Here is a 14,772-nt window from a genome sequence, read left to right as displayed (position 1 = left end):
AATGTGAAACACATTGCAGATTCTGATAAATGGGTTTCTAAGCCATTCTCCATGGCCGGCAAGACACTGATGGACCTATACCCAAAAAGGGAGATATGACTCATCCTTTACACCTTGGAGAGGAAAGTAAGAGTCGAGACACTCTTTTGGCAGGTGTCAAAATGTTATGATGACTTGTATCTTAGCATCGGGCTGAAGTTTCCCTATCAGGCCATCTGCACCTTGAGTAGGTAACACATCACAGTAAGAAAGTCCATGTTTTCAACCAACGCTGATGTTGAAGACTTTCTGTACAATGGCCAAAATGCCTCGAAACCCAGATTCCTGAAAGTCTCTCTGAGGACACTAATCGATTTGTCCTTATAAACTACCCCCCCTTTCCTATCACCCTGACGGAATGTCCCTGGGGTGACCAAAGGCTAGTATGTAAGTAAATGAAGTAGATGACCCTGTGCGGCCTTCCTGAATGAGTGGTTTTTAAAGAAGTTTCTTTAAAAAGGAAATTAACATATTCCTTCATTCACTGAACCTTCGTTAGAAGATCGGCAGCACGTCTCTATGACTACTGACATCATGAGGAGTCAGAAGACCTGGCCCTGCCACAGCACACTATGAGACCATGGAGCCAACCGTCCTGTGTCTCAGTTTACCCATCTCTAAAATGGTGAGGCCCGGACAAGATGGTTTCTCTTTTTAAAATTAATTAACTGAAAGAGAGTGTGCGTGCTCAAGAGTGGAGGCGGGGGGGTGCGGGCAGGGAGGGAAGGGGCGGAAGGAGATGGAGAGAGAGAATGCCAAGCAGACAGAGCCCAGTGTGGAGTCCGCCACGGGACCGGATTCCACAACCAGCAGATCATGACCTGCGCTGAATCAAGTCAGACGCTCACCTGACCCAACCACCCAGGCACCCCGACAAGATGGTTTTTAAGCCCACCTTAAGCCTTAGAATTTGGAGAGCACACATCTATGTGGATTCTGCTCTATACAATTCACCTTGATGGAGGCCCCAAAGGAGACAGACATGAAAGACCCCATCGGGTTGGGAGGGTCACTGCTTGGCTGTATTCCCAAACTTCCGGCATACCTGACGTTGACTGGGCATCAAAGTTCTGTCTTCCTTGAAAATGAATGCCTCCCTCTGAAGTCGAGAGATTCATCAAATGGGGTCCATTCTCATCCCCACAGGCTTGGCCAAAGCAACCTGCCATTCGCCTGCACTTGACATTTCTTCTGCAATATGGTATTCATGACCCGGCACCCTTAGGAGCTCTCTCAGCAAGTACAAACCTTGGCCTGAGCTGCCATGTTTCAGGAATTCTAGAAAGTGAGGTGGTTCCTGATCCATGCAGCCTGCTCTGCTCCCCAAAGTGTATCCTTTCTCTTCTCTTCTCCCTCAAGAACAAGCCTGGCCCACAGCCTGCAGCCTGGGCATGACAGACCTGTTTTAAAATCTGGGCATGTCGAACCTGTCAACATCCCGGCTCAGGCAAACAGGCTGCCCTTGGGCAGAACAGCTTTGCTAATCAATCATGCTTCAGGGAAGTGGGTGGTTTGTACGTGGGGCCCACTTTGCCGTGACCAAGCCCCTATGAAAATGTCTGAGTGTGAATGAAAAAAAGAAAACAGTCTACTTTCCATGCCCGCTGCAGGAGGGCCAAGACAAGGTTTTATTTAAAAATAACTCCTCTTTCCTAAAGGCTGAAAGCTAACATATGGGCTTAAAGAGAATTCCTCTTTCAAGATTTGCTAGTGACTAAGATCAGCAAGGGAGCTCTCAGTGTGGACAACGATACCACCAGCAAAACAAGAGAAAACCTTAGGGATGCTTCCCAAGGGTTTGGAAATTAGAAACAAACTATTTGTCATTTTTAAAAGAGAGCTTCCTTTGTGGTTGTGATATATTAGCATGGCAAGTCAGCAAGTAGAGCGAATTAATGCCAACGGAAGCTAAGCTAAGACACGAGACACAAATCCCTACAAATGAGAATGGGAAAAGGTCAAGGTTATTGTTATAGGGTTGGGGATCGATCGATCTATCTATCTATCTATCTATCTATCTCCTGGCTATAACCCACTGGTTGGGGGCAAGTCATGTAACTTCTCTAAGTCTTAAAAAATAAACACACATTATATATATACATATATATATGCCAATCTACAGATATATTATAGGGGCCAATTATACCCTTAACTCACAGAATTATTGTGAGAAAGAATTATGTAAGTTATCACAAGCAAACAGTTTTTACACTGTAAACCCAATAGTAATGTAAACCATTATAATAATAGGCCTATTTATTCAACTGCATGTTACTTTATTCAACATTATTTGGTTTCTAGTATAGCTTTTTTTTTTTTTCCATTTTAGGAATGAGTTTCTAATTAATTCAGTTTATATGCATTTCCTATCCAAACTTTTTTCACATTTTCAAAGCTCCTGCACAAGTGACAGAAGGACACAAGCTTAAAATAACCAGGGAAACAGCACCACAGAAATAGAATAGATAGATAATTTAAAAAGCATTTACCCTTTGCCCCAGCAATACACTTCTGGAAATTTATCCTACTCACGTATGAGTTGAATAATGGACAAGGCAGTCGACTGGAGCGTTATTTGTAACACTGAAAGACTGGAAATAACCAGGTGTCCATCCATAAGGTAGTTATGAGACAGGTGTGGGAGACAGTAGCACAGGGACGTCCGATGAACCCCTCCCTGAAGGTGTTCCCTCCCTTGTGAAGGTCCTTCCCACAGAGGTTTTGGGCTAGGCCCCACGACCTGGTAATGGAACATTAGCGTGTGAGATACGAGCAGACGCTTAATAAGCCCTCTTGCACTGGGGGCTTGACTCTTCTCTGCCTTTGGGATCCAGGCACCACGGGAAGTAGACCCGGACTAGTCAAGCTAGTCCAGCTCGTGGTCCCACTCTATCACCGACATGGAGTGAAGCCATCTTGGGCATCTAGCCCCAGTCAGGTTGCCAGATAACCTCAACCATTTGAGTAAATCCAGGCAAAACCAGAGGAAAAAAACACCCAGCTGACCCCACACAGCTCATCCACAAAGTTGTGAATAAATAAAATTGTTGTTGTAAACCGCAAAGTCCTGGGGCAGTTTATTATGTGGCAACAGAAAACCCATCTACTAAGGCATCTCCGAAACAGTGGGATGCTGTGACGGTGTCGTCCTACCGACAAAGAAAGAGGGAGATCCACTCTGCGGACTGACATGCTAAGGCCTTTGAGGTGAACTGTTAATTCACAGGCCAAGTGAAGGATAAGGCAAATAGGATTCTGCCTTAAGAAGCAGGGAAAATCTGGGGGCGCCTGGGTGGCTCAGTGGATTAAGCCACTGCCTTCGGCTCAGGTCATGATCTCAGGGTCCTGGGATCGAGTCCCGCATCGGGCTCTCTGCTCAGCAGGGAGCCTGCTTCCTTCTCTCTCCCTCTCTGCCTGCCTCTCTGTCTACTTGTGATCTCTCTCTGTCAAATAAATAAATAAAATCTTTTAAAAAAAAAAAGAAGCAAGGAAAATCTGAATACAAATGTAATTATTTCATGTGAGGAGACACTGGACATTCACATACCTGTTTCAGTGGAATAGGAGACTAGCTGCTTGGGTAGCTAGGGACAGAGGTGGCAGTGAAATGTATCAATAAAGATCTTTCTGAATTGTTTCAGTTACAAACCATGTGAATGGATGATCAGAAATAATTTTTAAGTGAAAAACCAGGCTAATATAGGACGGAAATGACAAAACTTGAAAAAGTAGAATTTCAAAGTGGTTATTACAAAGTCTCCCATGATTCTCCACGATGGCCTTCCTTTGAACTAGGATAATCCTTTTTTTGTAATACATTCTATCTTCCCTCTAGACTGTAAGTGACTTGAAAGCAGAGACCATGTCTTACACATTTTGTTTCCTCCGCAACCAGCAAGCACAGGGCAGGGCACAGAGCGACTGCTCAGTGAATAGTTGTTAAGCCAAAGAAATACAGAAGAACATTCTGACGATGCTAGAAATGTCCACTGTTAAGGCTGGTGAGTCCATCAAACCCTCAACAGCCTACCTTCTTCCATCTGTGCACATACTCCGCACACCATCTTCGAGGAAAATGGTGAGCATTCATTATGATTTGGAGCTTTGCTTCTCTTGTAAACATACTCTGAACTACTGGGGAGAGTATATACAAAAGGTAATTTGAATGCCACGAAAGGGAAAAAAGAAAAAAAAAAGCAAAACAAACTCCTCCATTTAGAAAGAAAACAGACCCATTTGACTAGAGGAAGTCTAGAAAAAGAAAGATCTTTTATTATTTCTCATAAGTAACAAATTTCACTTCTGTGGTTGAGTAAGCAGCAGTTTGCAGTCAACTCCCTGCCAAGCAAACGAAGCGATCCAGCTAAGTGGGCTGTGGGAACGGAACACCGGTGGCCCTCTTTCCTATCCTCCAGCTTCTGGAGAAGTCTGTGCTCAGGCCCCAGTGGACGGTTTGTCTGTTACGACTTCAGCATTTCTAGGAAAGAGGGTGCCAACAAGCTTTCTCTGTAACCCATTTCGGGGTTTGACTATTCTCACTAGAAACCTTCCCTTACTTTGAAAAGAGTAAGACACCTTCTCTGCCACGTAAGGAGAGGGACATCCATTAGGTGGGATTTAAAGAAGGGGATGTTGGCTTGGATGTACAGGGTTCACTGGGAGGGCTGAGGCCACTGTGTGCCCACCAGCACCAGGCGGAACGGATGCGGTGCAAAAGTTAAAGAAGGAAAGAATCAATGGGCAGGTCAGAGGAAACCTGAACACTGATTTCTGGGCACAGACAAAAGAGGAGTGTGTGACCTATGATGGTTTCCAGATTTGGGGGTTTGGGGGCAAAAAGGAAACCTGGCCCGATCCTGACAGAGGAGGGGAGCACTTGTGAGGAGCTGGCTGGCCTGGGGACACACTGATTCTAGGGAAAGCAGGAGAAAATTCAGGACTACAGACTAGAAAATAAAACTGGGAATATAGTGTTATGATTGAAACCATGAGGAAAAAAAGGCCTTTCTGAAGGGGCAAGAGCACGGGGGACAGGAGAAGGAGGGAAAGGTCTTGGGGAGCACCACGAGTGCTCAGAGTTCCAGATGGAGGACGGAGAGCAGAGGAGGGGGCGGTGCGGGGAGCCCCTCAAGAGCACGGACATGTCCCATTCGTTCTGTATGGATCCAGGCACCTAAGCATGGCTCTGGCCCCCCCAGCAGGTGCTACAGAAATGCTTCGGAAATACTGTAGGAGGAGATGGAAGTGCGGGAGTCGGAAAAATGGGAAGAAAACCAGCAACAGAGCCATGCTGCCCAAGTCAAAGAAGAATAATTCAAAGTTGTTTAATGGCTAACAATGTATGGAGAATTATGTTTCCTGAAGACCAAAGGTAGCTCCAGAGGATCTAACACCTGGGGTACTAGACGGCCTGGATCTACCAGAGGGCTGGGGTGACTGACCAGGCATGAGGACGTTCTGTCTTCTGTGCAGAGCCTGCACAGCGCCCCAGGGGTGGGACGGTGCCTTATTTGATCCCCCCGCCCCCCCCCCGAAAATCCCCAGATTTATCACATTTGCAACTTAACTTTTGTTTTGATTTTGACTCTGAGATCTGGAAACTTTTAATAAAACTTGGGAGTGGTCAGGCCTGACAGACTCCACTGACATGTCTGGTTATTCTAACGCCGACTTTGGAAAAAAGGAGAAACTGGCACAGAGATTACTTTTTCAAAGAAAAGACTATGCAAACGTACTGAAAGTTTATTTCACAGCCGAGGGGAGGTACTTGATTAGAGGGACCCTTAACAAGAAGAACTGAAGATCTAAGTAAATATTTCCCATCTGCTCCTGGTCCCACCACCTGGCCATTATTGCTCCCGCTCTGTGGCTAGGTGTCAGCCAACCAAGTCTGTTTCATTTGGGCAAGTTGAGAGGCCACCTGTCGTGGAATTTACACCCGCCATTAAACAAAATGAACATTTCTTATTTCTGAGCTTCCCATATGATTTTTTAAAACACAAAGAACTCACTTTCACCCTAAGCAGATTTCAGAAAATGCTGACTATGAAGGACAGGTATAAACAAGGCAATCTTTTGTTGACGAAGATTGGGAACCACCCACACCTCGAAGGACCACTACTATTCCCCTAAGACTGGTGAATTAATCAACCCATGCTTTCTTGCTCATTTCCCTGGCTGTTACAGACCAAAATGCAGAAAAAGGTTTTACAAGGGGACATGGCATATTTGTGCTAAAAACAGGCACCACACAAATCCAGAGAAGGGAGCCAAGAAGAAATACCAGATGGAGGGAACGGCGTGAGTAAAGGCAAAAGCGAGAGGAAAGAAAGCATGCCCTGTTTGGGGGGCTGTACGCTGGGATGCAGAGGGCGCAGGGCAGTGGTCTGGGTTGAGGACTCGTGGCCAAGGAGGCTACAGAGAGGGGAAGAATTCTCAGTGGACAGTTTTAACGATCAGGCTAAGAAGACTGGCTCTTTCCCAGAACCAGGCACCCGTGGAAGTCTGGAGCCCAGGAATAAAACGGTGGAGACATGCTTTGGCAGTGCCGAAAACGGGGAGGATGGCCAGCCCCCTCCACCTGCACAAAGTGCTGTGGGGACCAGCTCAACGAAGTTCAAGCTGCCGGGATCACCTCACCTCGGACGGGCGACCCCCAGCAACGCTTTGGGTTTTCTGGGATTAATGTCCGTTCAGAGCGAGTGTCCAAAAATCCTCAAAAGGTCTGATTATTTTCTTTTCCCCAGGGCACAGTTGCTCTGATCAAAGGCTGGAGGACCCTCTGGGGAAGACTGGGAGAAAGATTAACAATATACATTTTGGCTGTGGAATGGGGGACCTAGCCGCCCCCAGTTAAGGGTTCTGGGTCTGCAAAGTGGCTCAAGACTGGGAGTTGACGGAGGGGCCATGACTCTCTGTTTTTATGATTCCAGTGAGACTTATGTTCCCTTGACCTAGACCTCTTGTGCTTATATAGATCAAGTAAGGATGTAATAGACTAACCATCCGTTTTCACCTCTAGAACACCATGAAGACACAGTCTGAAATGGAGGACATGACAGATCAGTGAGAGTACAGACACAGGAGAAAGAAAGATGGAACCAAACATGAGTGAGATGCGGGGACCAGGACGTGGTGCCCCCGTTACCGGAGACTGGCTTGGGAGAGGGAGAGGCAGAGCGGGGTTCTCAACAGCAGTAGGTCATCCATGTTGCTGGGACCAGCAGGGAGCTGGAAATCCGGTGTGAAAGCGGGAGACCTGTCTGTCAGGTCTGGAGGTGGGGGTGTGGGAACACCTTGCATCCAAGTTGAAAAGCTTAGAGGGAGTCCGTGAGATCTCCAGGAGGGAGAAACCAGAGAGAAGCAGCCCATCCTGCCCTGGGGCCGACGTCTGCAATCACCAGGTGGGCGGTGCTGCACCAGAGGCTCTGGTCAGGGAAAGTCGAGGAACAACCAGGCTTGTGTAACAGAAGCAAGAAGGTGGGTGTTTCAAGGGAGACACTTCCCCAGGTTCCAACTGCCACAGAAAAGGAAAACGTCGTGGCTCTGGATGTCCTCAGAAACGGGTACGTGACCCACTCGGGAGATGGCTGTTTTGTGAGAGCGACAGAAACACAAGCCCCGCTCGCTGGAGGGCTGGGAGGACAAGGTGAGTGAGGAAGGGGACTCAGAGACCACGCAGCTTTGCAGGAGCTTGAAACCCCACAGGAAGCCGGCAGCAGGGCGGAGATGCTGCGGGATGGAAGATGATTGTTTCCAGGACGCGGAGCCCGGAACACGTGCAGAGGCAGTGAAGGGGAGATGGGGAAGATTCTGGAAGGTGAGGGAAGCATGGAAACCCCTGGCAAGGCCCGGACTGGCCACCCAAAGGGAGGGCGGAGGTAGAGGGGACAGAGGGTAGAGTGCCCGGGTAGCGATTCCTGGAGGCCTTCGTGGGGGAGGCCTGGGACAGGGGTAGCACGGACTTCAGGCCCAAGACAGAAGGAGCCTTTATTCTTCACAAAATGGCGAATGTAAGGTTGGTGCCGTGTCTTTATTACCTCACCGAGGGCTTCAAGGGGCGCTGCCCTGTTCCCATGTTCTCCGGGTCCAACTCCCTTCATTCCTAACATTCCCGTCAGCACGAGGATATACATTTAAATGCCTTTGGCTCTGTTGTGAATGAACTACAAAGACACTGAACTTGTAACGAATGAAAGACACCAGATTGAGGGAATATTTTCTCTGGTTTCAGTTCAGTCCTGGTCAGAACGTGCTTATCTTGCCCACGAGGCTCTCCGGCCTTCCTGGCTGTTCAGCCCCGCCTGCCCCCCCCCCCCCCCCCGCCCCCAGCGCTGTGGCTTTGCTACTTTCTTGCCAACCCCTCCTGCACAACTCCGCTATGGAAACCCAGTGGTTTCTCTCTCAGCCCGACCCTGGAGACCCGGGCCCTCCTGCTGGACCCTGTCACTCGTACTCTGGATCCCCACTCGGGACCGGACTGTCCTGACTCGGTTCCAGATCTCCTGTCCTTCTGGCTGACTCCAGTACAGCTCACTCCGAAGGTCAAGTCCTCACCTCACGGCTGCTCTGTCCTTGCCGTGGCCGCTCATCATTCATGGCCTCTTGTTTCTTCCCGTCTTTCCAGAGCCTTCCGAAAACTGTCTCTTGAGGGCAGTTTTCTAAATGGTTCTCTTGACTTGAACCTCCATGTTCCGGATTTCTGAGCCCATGAGAGTCTCTGAGTCCACAAGAGCCCACAAGTGGTCATTGGTAATACTTAGCGAATTCCCGGAGGCAGAGCTCGGTAGTTTTGGAAGCCCCTGAGTTTTTACATTTTGTTTTAGGGAGTCTGGCCTTATTTTCAGTCCTTCAGACATGTGCAGCGAAACAGGGACTCGGCAATAAATGGTGCTGACAGGTGGCTCTTTTTCTTCCAAACAGAATATATCATGGCATTTGGCATTACTCTAACTCGGCTGCGATCTCTGTCTGCCCACAGCTAAGGACGCGTTTGCCAATACGGCACAGCCGCCCTGTGCAAAAGGTCCTTCTCCAGAGGCACCAGAGTGAAGGTCTGAGATCCTGGGAGGCCAGGGACATGTGTACGGTTGTCCTGTTCCTTGCACAGGCTTTATCAGGATGTAATCAGGTTTTATCAGAAATGTCACCGCTTTGCTCCGTGGAGGGGGCAGATTTTAACAAATATGATATTAGAATATGGCATTTCCACAGTTGTCTTCTCTTGTTAGGAACAATTTCTAAATGACCCCCCAAATACTGCATTTGATAGTTTTGAAAATTCTGAGTTTCTCTAAAAGAAAGAAGGAAAGGCAGGAAGTTATGGTGCTTTTAACAGCCACATGAGGTGGGTAGGGTAGGGTGTCCTATTTTAGAGATTAGAAAACCAAGGCTAGAGGGACTGTCACAGCAATACGTGGCCACAAGGCACAAGTGGGACCCAGGTATCTTAGGTGTGAATTCTAAGCTGTTTCAAACATAGATTGCTATTTTTACATAAAGGATGAAAAATTATGGGAAGGACTTGGGGAAAGAGGTATGAGAGAGAAAGACTATCTGGAAATGTCAAAGTTGTTAAGGTGCATGTCCCCTAATTTATACACTGCAGTTGATTAGGACTAAGGGACCTGAATTCTTATGAGCCATGCAAGAGAAAAGCAGGTAAACAGATTCATGCTGACTGTCCGTGTCACTTTCCCTCCCCAAACTATAAAGTTTGGTTTCAGATTCACAAACAAAAATATATAAAAAAGAACAGGAAAATCTCTCACTCTTGCAGCCAGCCACAGTGACCTGAGTGCTTTCTTTGGCAAATATTCAAATGTCACATGCCAGCATCACATAATACTATTTTAGTCAACGTGATTGGTGTTAAAGTCACCTGAATCGGGCAACTGTTTGGTCTTATTATTACAAACACGTCCTCACACAACACCCCTCACTGCTGATGAGCTCACGAGAAGGACTTCAGTTTAGAAAACTGGCATTTTCTTAGAAAAGGAAAAAAAAAGCAGTTCTCAGTAAAAAGATAAACCACAGAGCTACTGTGTTCAGACAAGTTGTACATATTCAACCACACACACGCACACACACGTGCATGCACACACACACACAATATCAGAATAATGTTTAGGCTTTGTCTAACCTACAATTGTGAGCAGACTCGGCACTAAGGCGTTGGGACCAGAATCCTACTCATGACTGTCCCTGACACTGAGAACAGTCATTGAGGAACAATGAAACAATATTCTAGATTACCTCATTTGTTCTCCACACAGTTCTAACAATCCATAATAACCCAAAGGTTCTTTACTTGGTAGGACAGCAGCAGCCAACAGAACGGGCTGGTCAGAGCTCGCTCAGAGATAAGATCTATTTCTACCTCGAAGAACAGGGAAGCCTCAGGCATTCAGGGACTCAAGGTTCCTAAATGATGGCAGATAAAACAAAATTAAGGGGGTATGGGAGAAGCATCTGTGTCAGGCAGAGGGTCTGTCAACAGAAAAATTAGGAATGAAAGCAGCTAAGAGAGGCCGATGACCTTGAGGCTGCACCCAAAATGATGTGGGAGGGCGGGCCTGCTGGTCCAAAAATGCAATCTCAATGGTTGGCAACAGCTGCAAAAGCCAAGCCTCTTTGTGGGAAAGCAGAGAAATATGGGAGAAATGGAAGAAAGAGGGGCAGAAAGAACAAAGAAGGATAAGAGAAGTAGTGGCAGATCTTGCAGCCAGAATGAGAAAAGAAAGCACCAGACAGTCCATGACATAGAGGCAGAGAGGCCGTGAGTGGGGAGAGAATGGTACTGTGCTGCCTTTTGGAGAAGAGGGGAGACAAACATCCCTGCACAGCTCAGGAGATAGTCTGTGAGACGCAGCTCTTCCACCTGCTTCTAACACCACATCGACAGTTATTTAAAAGCATTTAAAATATAAACCATGTTCATGGAAACTTTCACCAGATCTCACCCTGACATACATCCATCTGCATATTTTCAAGGTTGACTCAAAGTTCAAAAGTTATGTGTGATGTTTTTACCTCTTCAGTTCTGACAAAAACTGTAAAGAAGCAAATTAAAGCCAAGAGGGAAATTTCTAGCTGCAATGCTAAGTAAAAAAAAAAAAAAAATCCTAAAAATAAAATAACACTTCATTTCTACAAATATTAGTTCCCCCAAACCCAACTCTAGTAAACCATGATCTCCTCCTAATGAATTTTCTTCTATATATATCACTGTGATGATTTCATTATGGCCCCATATTTGTATCTAAGTTTGAAATTTCAAAGGTATGCTGAACCCCCATCCTTTCTGCAATTTAAAGGCACTGTCCCTTGGTGGTGACAATGCCATAGCCAAGTGGAAAGATACAGAAAAAAGTACTTTCACACACATTTAGAAAGCAATCTGAAAATACCTACCCAAGTTTAAAAATATTGCCATTGGTCAGGCTGTATCATGCCTACATGAACAAAGGGATGTTCACTACAGTGTTGTTTATTATAGAATCATTTACTAAGCCATGCTACAGACAACCAAGGAGTAATATGCAGTCATGAAAAAGAAAAATGTGGGGCACCTTGGTGGCTCAGTCAGCTGAGCGTTTGACTCCTGATTTCAGCTCAGCTCAGGATCTCAAGGTCATGAAATTGAGACCTGCATTGGGCTTTGCACTGGGTGTGAAGCCTGGTTAAGAATTTCTCTCTTTCTCTTCCTCTGCCCCTCCCTCTGTCTAAAAAAAAGAAGTAAAGAAAAAGAAAGAATGGAGGAATTTAAACAACATATCATTTTTAAGTGAGGAAAAAGCAAGAAACAGAGAAGAAGACAAATGCTATAATCTGATTTTATAAATCAATGACAAGAATCACAGCAAGTATGTGTGAATATCTATCTCACGTCTGATATAATGACGAGAGTGTGGAGTAAAGCTCAGAAGGATATATGCAAGGTCGATAACAATGGCAATACAGGGGAGAGGGATTAGGGTGGAGGGAAGAAAGGAAGTGGGAGGGAAGTAGTAAATGAAAATGAAAGATGTCAACCATAAAAACCACATGGATGCTATGATCTCATTTATAGGAAATCATGTGTGTGCACTCAGGCACACGGAGGTGAACTGAGGATGATGGGGTGATCTGCAAAATATCAATGTTTTTTATTGCAGGAGGTTGAGCTGTTTCAGGAGATAAGTCTTATTTATTCCTTATATGTATTTTAAAAAAAACTTACAACCACATTTATTATTTATAGAATCAAAAAAAAAATCATTGAAGGGAACATATGAAAACGTCCCCCACAAGGCAGTATAGGTCCCCAGAGCAAAAGCAAGCAGAAAGGGAAGGTTGTAACGTCGAGCTGGGACCACACTCGGAAGCTTTTCAGTGCCAGGCAAAGAGGAGAACAACTTGTAGGAAGTGTACCAACAGATTAACAATAGGTTGGGGGTTTTGTGGCATGGTGGATTATGAGTGATTTGTTTTCCTTCTTTTTGCTTCTTTATTTCCTCAATTTTCTGCAAAAAACACACCATATCTTGCTTTCATAATCGAAATAATATACTATTTAAAAGAATTATGCCATGAAGGCTTTCAAGTAAGATGGTGTAGTCATCCAAGGGAAGTTTTCGGATATTAGGCAGCGGGCCCCGGAGGCAAAGATTAAAACCCATTTACGAAGCAGGCGTGTCAGTGGGGGTTGTTAAAGGCCCCAAATACAGAGGAAATGGTGGAAAGAGCAGGCCTCTGATGTTTTCTAAGTAAAGGGATGGATGAGTGAAACACTGCCGGGGGAACTAGGTTTCAGTGGCACTTCGTAAAGTTTTCTATGAATGCCTGAGGCCACCCAGCCACAGGTCAAAGTCAGGTGATGTGATCAAAAAATTATACAGAACTGTCATTGCTTTTGAGACTGGCCCATTTTTAGTAACAAATCTCGGAATGTAGACTTCTTGGAACCCATATCAAGACAACGCATGACACCTGAAGGAAAAGGCAAAATAAGTCAATGGTGATGGAGATGAAGAAAAATTACATGAGAAGATGACCTTACAAGGCTTTCTCCACACAAAAAAGAAATACGTCATCTAGAAGCACTGTCTCAGACTCTGGGATTCTGTAGATCAAATAAAAACATTCCTAGGTAACTTCAGGGTTGCACTCATTTCATACAGTGGCCAAACATCACAGGTGTGGAACCAGTGTCAGGAGAGGTTAACTTGAAAGTTTTTATTCAGCTGTGGTTTGCCTTTTCCTAAAAAGTTGGCACATTCTGGAAACTCCCTTCAGGAGAAGCATTCAGGAGGGGGATGGTGGCACCAGGTTGAAGAAGGTGGCAGGAGAAGGCTTCCAAAGAACTTCCCGCTTCAAGACCTTCTCATTCAAGATGAGACACCATGCCAACTGCCAGATTTTACACCTTCCCTCTCTCCGATGCTCTCACTGAGCAACTGACTAAGCTGTTTTTCTGTTTTCTAGCATTCTTGAAGCAGATGTGATAGAACTGAAGGCAAACAATTGTAGCAACCCACTCCATGCATTACCCTCTAAAAACAATGTAATTATCAAACTAAAATGTTTACGCCATAACCAAAGACTGAGGCCAAGAAGCCAAATGAAGTAAAACGTGATTTGTTTCCCTTCTTTTTGTGAAACGAAGTACTGTCCGGTACTTCCAACAAAAGGATTTATTGGGTTATCCTGAAACAACTACCCAGAAAAAGTCAGTGTGACTTGATTTCTTTGTTTCTTGCCTGTCATCCAAACGGTCAGGAAGAATGTAGGAGGAACAGGGCTGGTTATTACAGGGAACAGGGTTCTCCTGACCAAATTTCAGGAGAGGCTCATCAGAAAGTAAGCAACGTCCTCCTCCAAAAGACTCCCCCATGGCTTACCCAGTGGCATTTCTCCACATGTGGACACTAACCCCCATGTCAACCAGCATCCTTCTTGCTCCCTGGCCCGATGGTGTGTTCGAGTCTGCCTTCTTGCTTCCCTCTATCTCCACAGACCCTCTTCATCACGCCAATTCTCTCTTCTTCCAAGTTTGGCTTGAAGCTCCCCTCTGTCTGGCCCCAGCAAATTCTGGTCTTTAGCTTTTTCTGAGCTCTCTCCTGGTCTGTATATCCAACTGACATGAAATAATTAGCAAGTGCGTTGACAGGAACAGCCCTAATGAACGATTCCTGCTGGATCTCCTAAATGTCTTCCCTGTCAGGGTACAATGTGGAGACTGAAGTTCCCTCCTTCCTTTCTCTCTTTCCTTCCCTTCTTTTAATGTAGTGTTTATTAAACAACTACTTTATGCAAAGCACTGTTTAAGGCTCTTTTTCATGCACTATCTCACTTCATCTCCTCACAAACCTTTCCAGAAATATCTACCAGTCCAACTCTGCTCCCCTCTGGTTTTCTAGGGTCTTTTCATGGAGTCATCACTTACTGAGCTCCCTGGTGCTGTGCTTGGTTCTTCCCTCCTCCTCAGCCCACCATCCAACCAACTGCCAGCCCTGTATTTTGTATCTGGCTCTTTCTTTTTATCCTCCTTTCTTTATATCTCTCCTAGACACAGCAGCCTTTTCATGACTGGTCTCCCTGCCATCAGGTTATCAGTCTACACATGGGTCAGTTGATAGCCCTGCACTGCACACAACTACATGATTCCGGTTGTCTACATAATATAACCTGAGTTCTCAAGTTTGACATCAAGGGACTGAGGCCTTTCGTATCCCATCACCCATTAAAGCT

The 14,772-nt window shown here is 45.8% G+C and overlaps 1 protein-coding gene across 2 annotated transcripts in view; it reads right to left on the bottom strand.

The window, feature by feature from the left end:
- The window catches only part of BCL2 (BCL2 apoptosis regulator), a 164,842-nt gene that overhangs the window by 64,003 nt on the left and 86,067 nt on the right, over positions 1 to 14,772 (bottom strand). The window lies entirely within an intron of this gene.

This window comes from Mustela erminea, chromosome 13, assembly GCF_009829155.1.
Source record: "Mustela erminea isolate mMusErm1 chromosome 13, mMusErm1.Pri, whole genome shotgun sequence".
NCBI classification, from domain to species: Eukaryota; Metazoa; Chordata; class Mammalia; order Carnivora; family Mustelidae; genus Mustela; species Mustela erminea.
Note: the sequence above shows the minus strand (reverse complement) of the source record. Positions and strands in the feature narration are given on the sequence as shown.